Genomic DNA, 7,954 nt, shown 5'->3' with positions numbered 1-7,954 from the left:
AATGCCAGTCTTAACTAAGACAAGCGTCGACAAAATATTTCCTTTACAGGAAGCCACTAGCCACAGTACACAGAAAGGTGGGTGGGAACAGACATCTCTACATTAAGGTACTTTTCTCTCTCTCATTCATTCTTTCTTCCTTGCTTTCTTGCTTCCTTCCTTTCTTGCTTGTTGGCTTTCAGCTTAGTTCTATGATAACGTTTGACTTTATCATAGTTCTTGCAAGTTGGTCCCTGGGAAAATGAATCACAGAATCTAACATCTCAAGTTATGAAGCATTGAGGACATTCATTTGCTGTATTTTCCATAAATCAAATTGGAAACAGAGACAAGTTATTTTTATATGTCAAGAAGCAGAAGCAGTGGGAGTAAAAGAGTCTTGCTGCTTTAGGAAAGGATTGTAATTTATATCAAAGTGCTACAGGATTGAAATGGAAGTGTTTCAAGAGTTTCCCCACATCCTGCCACAAAATGTGGATCTGTGTTTTGAAATCAATTCGTTCAATCTTTATCCTGAATTCAAATACAACTTTTTTCTCTTCCTGAATCTTAAACAAATATAATTAACAATCCTTTTCTTTCGTTGGTGGGGGGGGGGGTGTCTATTATAATTTCTGCATCTGGGGGTTTGTTTGGGTGGGGTTGGGGCATTGAAAGTATTTAAAATGTCCTCAGGTGTTTATTTGCAAGTAATAGACAGCAAGTAACAATGAGACCCATCTCATTCCAGCTTAAATCACGGAGACCCTGTCCCCAACCCCCATCCCTCATTCTCCACCTCCTTACCTTGCTCTTCGTTTCCTTTTCCCACAGCGTTTACCACCCTGTAACACACTAGCAGTTTACTTGTTATGTTTATTGTCTATTGCTTGTCTCCTGAATAAGGACAGTGATTCTTGTCGGTTTCATGTATTCTAAGTGCTTGATACCATATCTGGCATGTAAGCAGTCACTCAATAAATTTTTGTTGAACTGAATGTAATCAACTCTCATCCCTGAAAAGTCCAGTTTTCTGGTGGGGTGGGGTCCTTCGTCTCAATGATGTCATCCAGAACCTAGCTCTTCACTCTTTTCTCTGTCTACTTTGTTTTTGTTAGCAGTGACCCTATCCTAAGTCAGGCTCCTCTTGTGGTCCCCAGATGGCTCTAGCTCCAGGGTTTCTAATTCAAATACAGCAGGAGGGACATAGAGGCTTCATCTCACATTCCTAGCAAAAGTCCTTGAGAGTCCCTCTGAATGAACTGGCTCAGTCACGGTCATGGTGACTGGGGGATAGATGTGCTGATGGCTTAGCCCAGCACACATGTTCCTTCCTTCCCACCAAGATGGAATTAGCCTTTTAGGAATCACGTGGATCCCCAAACAGAAACTGTGGGGCTGCTGGAGAGGGGGCTGTGGAGTTTGGATGTCCACACTCTTCAACAAGAAGAAAGAACATGCTAACCAATAAGGGTTTATCATTACAAGCAAACAGAATTTGGGAAACCCCCTGTCTGTTCTTCCTAGTTTATGTGACGAGAGCTGAGGTTAGACTCAAGCTTATGTGATTAGATTGAGTACATCTTCTCAATTTTTCTTTGGGGGGGAGCAATTTGTGTTTTCCTAGGAGGTGGAGGAATCCTCTAAAAGGATCCAGGAGAGCAAGTAAACAAAAAGCTGACCATAGGATTAAAAAATCAGTTGCCTTTTCATTCTTTCCAGTGATGTAACTTACTGGAGTTTTAAGAAAAGCAGTCACTTCACCCCTTTTCATTCTTATTCTGCACTGGGTGCACCAGACACTGGTACTTCTTCATCTTCAGGACTTATTGACGAAGTTAGGTAGCACAGAGAGAAGATCCACGTTGTAGCCTGTGGCCATGAGTAAGGGTGGTACTCAGAGCTGATCCCATCAAGGCAGAACTCTTGGCTGTCAGCAGAGGACCAGCTCACTCTGACAACTGGCTCCTCTTCTTGCCCTTCCTCATCTCTGTGGTTATTAACTCAGGATTCAACCCCAAGTAGAATGCTCTTTAATTTGGTCACCCATAATTCTATAACACAGGGGATGAATTGCTACAGGTAAGCACTGGGAGATGGTACAATTTCCTTAGTTATATATCAGGTCAACATATGTGCCAGAAAAGTGTAATTCATTCTCCGGGATCTTGTTTTTTTTTCAAATTTGTGTTTTTATTTACTCTGACTACAGGATAGTCTGAGAAACAACAGTAGTGAGACTAGAGGCAGGAAGACACATTAGGATGCTTTTGCAAAACTTCAGTACCTGACAAAAGTAGTAATGCCAAAGAGGGAAGAGATATTTACACACATAATCTAAAGGCAGTAGTGAGTATTTGAGTACACAAAGACAGTGAAGAATCTATACTGACATCAAGATTTCCAGCTTAGTTTACTAGGACATAGATACTGGTGTTAGTGGCCATGAACAGGAATACAGGGAAGGAAACATAGGGTTTTCAGTTTACTTTGCCCAAATCCATCAGAGAAATCACTATCTGTGGCAGCTATAGCCTTACAAAATATATTTCTTAAATCATAAGACTTGAAAGTCAAAATTACTCTTTGATCCATGGACTGCAGAATGGATGTTGTGTTAGCAGGTATGAAAACAACATTAATCTCGTACATCTCCATCAGAACTCTTGCATGGCAAGGTGCATTGTCAACGAGCAGTATTATTTTGAAAGGAATCTTCTGAGCAGTAGTTCTCAACAGCAGGCTTAAACTATTTAGTAATCTACGTTGTAAGCAGATGTGTTGTCATCCAGGCTTTGCTCTTCCTTTTATAGAACACAGCGAGAGTAGATTTAGCATAATAAGGGTCCTAGAATTTTTATAATGGTAAATGAGCATTGGTTTCAATTTATAGTCACCAGCTGCATTAATCCCTGACAAGAGAGTCAACCTGTCCTTTGAAACTTTGAAGTCAGGCATTGACTTCTACTCTCTAGCTATGAAAGTCTTAGATGGCTGCTTCTTCCAATATAAGGCTGCTTTATCTTCATTGAAAATCTGTTGTTTAGTGTAGCCACCTTCATTAATTATCTTACCTGGATCTTCAGGGTAATTTGATGTAGCTTCTACATCAGTACTTGCGGCTTCACCTTGCACTTTTATATTACGAAGATGGCTTTTTTCCTTAAACTTCATGAGCCAACCTCTTCTAGCTTCAAACTCTTCTGCAGTTTCCTTACCTCTATCAGCCTTCATAGAATTGAGGAGAATGAGGCCCTTGCTCTGCATTAGCTTTGGCTTAAGGGAATGTTGTAGCTGGTTTGGTCTTCTATCCAGACCACTAAAACTTCCTCCATCTTGGCACTAAGGTTATTTTGCTTTCTTATCATTCAGGTGTTCCCTGGAGTAGCACTTTTAATTTCCTCAGTAACTTTCCTTTGCATTCACAACTTGGCTAACTGTTTGACACAAGAGGCCTAGCTTTCAGCCTATCTTAGATTTCGACACGCCTTCCTCACTAAGCTTAATCATTTCTAGCTTTTGATTTAAAGTAAGACGTGTGACTCTTTCTTTCACTTGAGCACTTAGAGGCCATTGTAGGATCATTCATTGGCCTAATTACTTTTTTTTTTAATTTTTGAATTTTATTTATTTTTTTATACAGCAGGTTCTTATTAGTCATCAATTTTACACACATCAGTGTATACATGTCAATCCCAATAGCCCAGTTCATCACACCACCACCACCACCACCCCCACCCCTTTCCCCCTTTGGTGTCCATACATTTGTTCTCTACATCTGTGTCTCAATTTCTGCCCTGCAAACCAGCTCATCTGTACCATTTTTTCTAGGTTCCACATATATGCATTAATATGCGATATTTGTTTTTCTCTTTCTGACTTACTTCACTCTGTATGACAGTCTCTAGATCCATCCACATCTCTACAAATTACCCAATTTCATTCCTTTTTATGGCTGGGTAATATTCCATTGTATATATGTGCCACATCTTCTTTACCCATTCATGTGTCGATGGGCATTTAGGTTGCTTCCATGACCTGGCTATTGTAAATAGTGCTGCAGTGAACATTGGGGTGCGTGTGTCTTTTTGAATTATGGTTTTCTCTGGGTACATGCCCAGTAGTGGGATTGCTGGATCATAATTCTCTGGGATCTTAAGTCTCATGTCTTATTCACAACAAAAGAAAGGCACTCTCGTTTTCTAATACTTCTGCTTACAAAAAGAATATAAGTAATCATTATTTTCATGACTACAGCTGGCTCCGCAGTACAGCACTGTTCCTTTGGAGTAGTGTTAACCATGAATGACTCCAAGGATGAAATACGACTACTTACTCATGCTGGTCTAGTCCCTGCCTGCCTTGCCAACTCCATCGTGTGCTGATTTCCCTTTTCTGCTGTCTGCTTCGGCCACAATGGCTTGTAAGTTACTGAAATAACTCAAAGTCTTCCCTTCCTTAGGGTCTTAGGCTGCCTGTGTTCAAGTTCTGCCTTTCCACTTACTTACCCTTTCCACACTTCATTTGACTCATCTGTGAGGCAGGGCTAAAGGTCGTCCTACTTCATAGGATTGTGTTAGGATTAAAGGATATAATATATGTAAAGTTTTTAGAATGTTCCTAGTTCCTAATAATTAAAAATGTTCGTTCTTCTTCTGTTCCTATTTCTCCTCTCTCCCCCATCTCCTCACCTCCCTTTTTCCAAACCAGGCATTTCAATGTCTTAGTTGTTATATAAACCATCACTACTTCTGAGGCCTTTTCCGACCATCCTACTAAAATAGTTCCTTCCTTATTTCTCTGTTTCCTTCACAGCACCTATCTCCAATTGTAGTTTGTATATTTATTTGTTTTTATTTCACTGTTCATTATCTTTCTCCATGAAGAGAATAAAAATTCCATGCTAGCTGGGTCCTTGGCTGTTTTATCCATCATTGTACATATTATACGTGTCTGCACAGAGCAGGCTATCAATACGTATTTAAGAATGAAAGCTTGAGTCCTTTGAACAGGAGGGGAACTACAAAGGGAAAGTGAAATTCTGAATCACTAATAATTCTATAATACACTGGGGCAGAAGCCACACGGCTGAGTACTGCCACTGGGGCTGGGCATGAGTGGTGGGGGGTGAGAGGAAGCACACCTCTAACCTAAAAGAAAATGCCAAGCAACTTGAACATCTCTGATTTCCAGGGCCTCGGCTGCAAAAGTAGCTGGAAGTGCCAAGCAGGAGACAGTGATGGCCATCAAAAGGCCAGAAGAGCCCTTAGACTAGCTTGGTGGAGGGATCTTACTCAGCAGCACATGGAAGATACTTTTCTAGGGACCTTCAGAAATATTTGAAAATTATCTTGCAGGAGGTTGAAGGTCTACTGTCCCCAAGCTACGGAAAGAACCAGGGAAACTTGAGTTGGGTTTGTTCTTGTTATCTGTGCAGTTGGGTAAGCCCGGAGGAAACTTGAATTACAATATTAATATTATCATGGCCAGGACTCATCCCCATGTGCAGGTTCAGAGAAAGAAACACTCTAGCAAAGGTTCATAACCAGTTCATTGATGGAGTGTCACAGTGAGGGAGGAAGGAGCCCTGTTTTATCAAAATGACCATATCATCACCCACATGGCCTCCACAGGCTGTAGGGAATGTTGGTGGGGAAAAAGGATCATTTTCTATCATACTGAATATTTTTGAAAAATCACATTCCTAGCATTAGCCAACAGTAAAGAATGTTGAATACACTTACATTATCTGGATACTGGGAAAGGGGCAAACTGGTAAACACCTTTAGTAAGGTGGGAAAATGTTAACACTGATACTTTGAATGAGAGGATGGTCATTTGGGAGTCAGGGAGTCACACCTGTGCTCCTTTTACCCCTCACTAGTTTCATTTAAAAAATGTTTAACAGGAGTACATAAAATAAAATGTGAATGGCCCTCTTCCTCCCCTACTGGTCAGCCAATCCTATTCCTTAGAGGTAACCGCTGTGGAAACAGGCTCCTGGGCATTCTCTCACTCTTTCTGTGTTTCCTTCACTTATACATACCCCATCACTTTGCATGATCATCTTTTTAGTGGTATGCTTCCTCTTATTAACAGGATGAGTGTGGTTGTATATGAATATTTTTGTATATATTTCAGGGTATCTGTAGACTAGATTCTTAGAAGTGTAATTGCTGGGTCAAAGTTAGTTGAATTGAAAATTCCTGGGGTCCAGGTCTGATTGCATTTCTGCTTGTGAGCACTGATATGGGCACCCTCACTCCTTTGAACTGAGTTTGGACTAGGTGATCTTTAAATGCCTTTCTAGCTCTAACATGGTTTAAGTCTAAGATTCTTAGGCTCCTCTAGATGACGGCTGCTTTAGGCTGACTTCTGTGCTGTGATTTTGAGAATAATTCTTGATTTAGAAGCAATCCAGAGAGACAAGAAGAATTAAAAGAAAATGAGCAGATGCAGCTGAAAATGAACATGTGTTTTCCATAAATACCAAGAAAGGCCAGAATTGAGCCAAAGTGGACTAAATACCCCCCGTAAAAACGCTAGAGCTGAAAGTGGTGCTTTTACCATGAGCAGACAACATAGATGTTTGAACTAAAGGAGTGTCTTGATCTCTAAAGAGCTTACAGTTCTTTGTATTGAATGGAAGGCATCTTACCAGGGTTGGCATCAGCCCAGTCCATAACCTTTGAGCTATAGTCCTTGTGACTGTGTCATCAGCTGGTTTCGTAAAAGCACGTGGCTAAACCTGCCCAATCCTTGGCTGGGATCCTTTCAGGAAAACCCAGGGTGCTGCTGAAGTGTGGTAGGTGACTCTGGTAGTAGAATTCTGTCTTTGAGTCAGGACAGAATTTTAGGCTTTCCATGGTTTGGGGGTTTAGTCATATTTAAGGACCTATAAAAATTTTCTACAGAAAATGCTATCTTGAAAAGGTAGTTTCATTTTAATTGAAAGAGTGGTAAACTGTTTCCTTAAGATTCCACTTCAGGTTTAGTTGACGATGTCATTATTCATTTCATTTTTAGGAATGACAGGTTCAGCCCTAGAGAATGATCAGTAGGTTGCCATTGGTAATTCAGAAACAACTAAGATGTCCAAACCCCATGACAGAGGTTTTAGGGTATTTCTAAGTGACAGCCAGTGGATAATCTTAGAGCAGTTCACACTAAATAATTGGTGAAGCTTCTTAATAAAATTTTGAACTTTCCAATTTATTTCAGTAGTACTAGCTACCAAATCTATATTACTGAAATTTCTTAACTTTTATGAAATGGACATTTGAGGAGTGCCCATATATCACTAGACCTTATGGGAAGGAATACAGAAAAGTGAAATTTTTAATTTAAACAAGATATATAAGCATACATATAAGTACAGATCCGAATTTCTCCAAAACAGGATGCCAAGAATTAACTTCAATGAATGCTCTAAAGATATAACCCTGATCTGTATGCTTTTCTCTTTGGGCTTTTCTCTTTGGGCTTAAAGGTCCTGATCTAAGATGCTGAAGGCTACATTTATTTCATCTTTTCTCTTTGGGCTTAAAGGTGCTGATCTAAGATGCTGAAGGCTACATTTATTTCATCAGCATGAATCATTAGTATCATTAATCCCAAAAGGTTAGGATAAAGAAGTAGTTAGATATACACATGATGTTATAGAGCTAATAGATGGCTATGTCTGTCTAGAATCCTCAAATGATCTACAAATTGTTGTAATGAGTGTGAATTATTATTTTTGTCTTCAAACTTTTATACCAGTGCTGATGACTTTACTAGCATATTACATGGAGATATGTAGAACCTAAGTGATATATCACGTCCTTTGGTTCTGTGGCTGAGATAGGAAATTACCTTCAGTAAGTAACTTTCATCGGTGATGGGCTTTTGGCTGGGTCCATGCCTATGCAGAAAGAAACTGCCTTTGTTAGCCTCCCTGGCAGCTAGGTGTGTCCAAGTGCTGAACTTCTGACTA

This window comes from Tursiops truncatus, chromosome 12, assembly GCF_011762595.2.
Source record: "Tursiops truncatus isolate mTurTru1 chromosome 12, mTurTru1.mat.Y, whole genome shotgun sequence".
Taxonomy (NCBI): Eukaryota; Metazoa; Chordata; class Mammalia; order Artiodactyla; family Delphinidae; genus Tursiops; species Tursiops truncatus.
Note: the sequence above shows the minus strand (reverse complement) of the source record.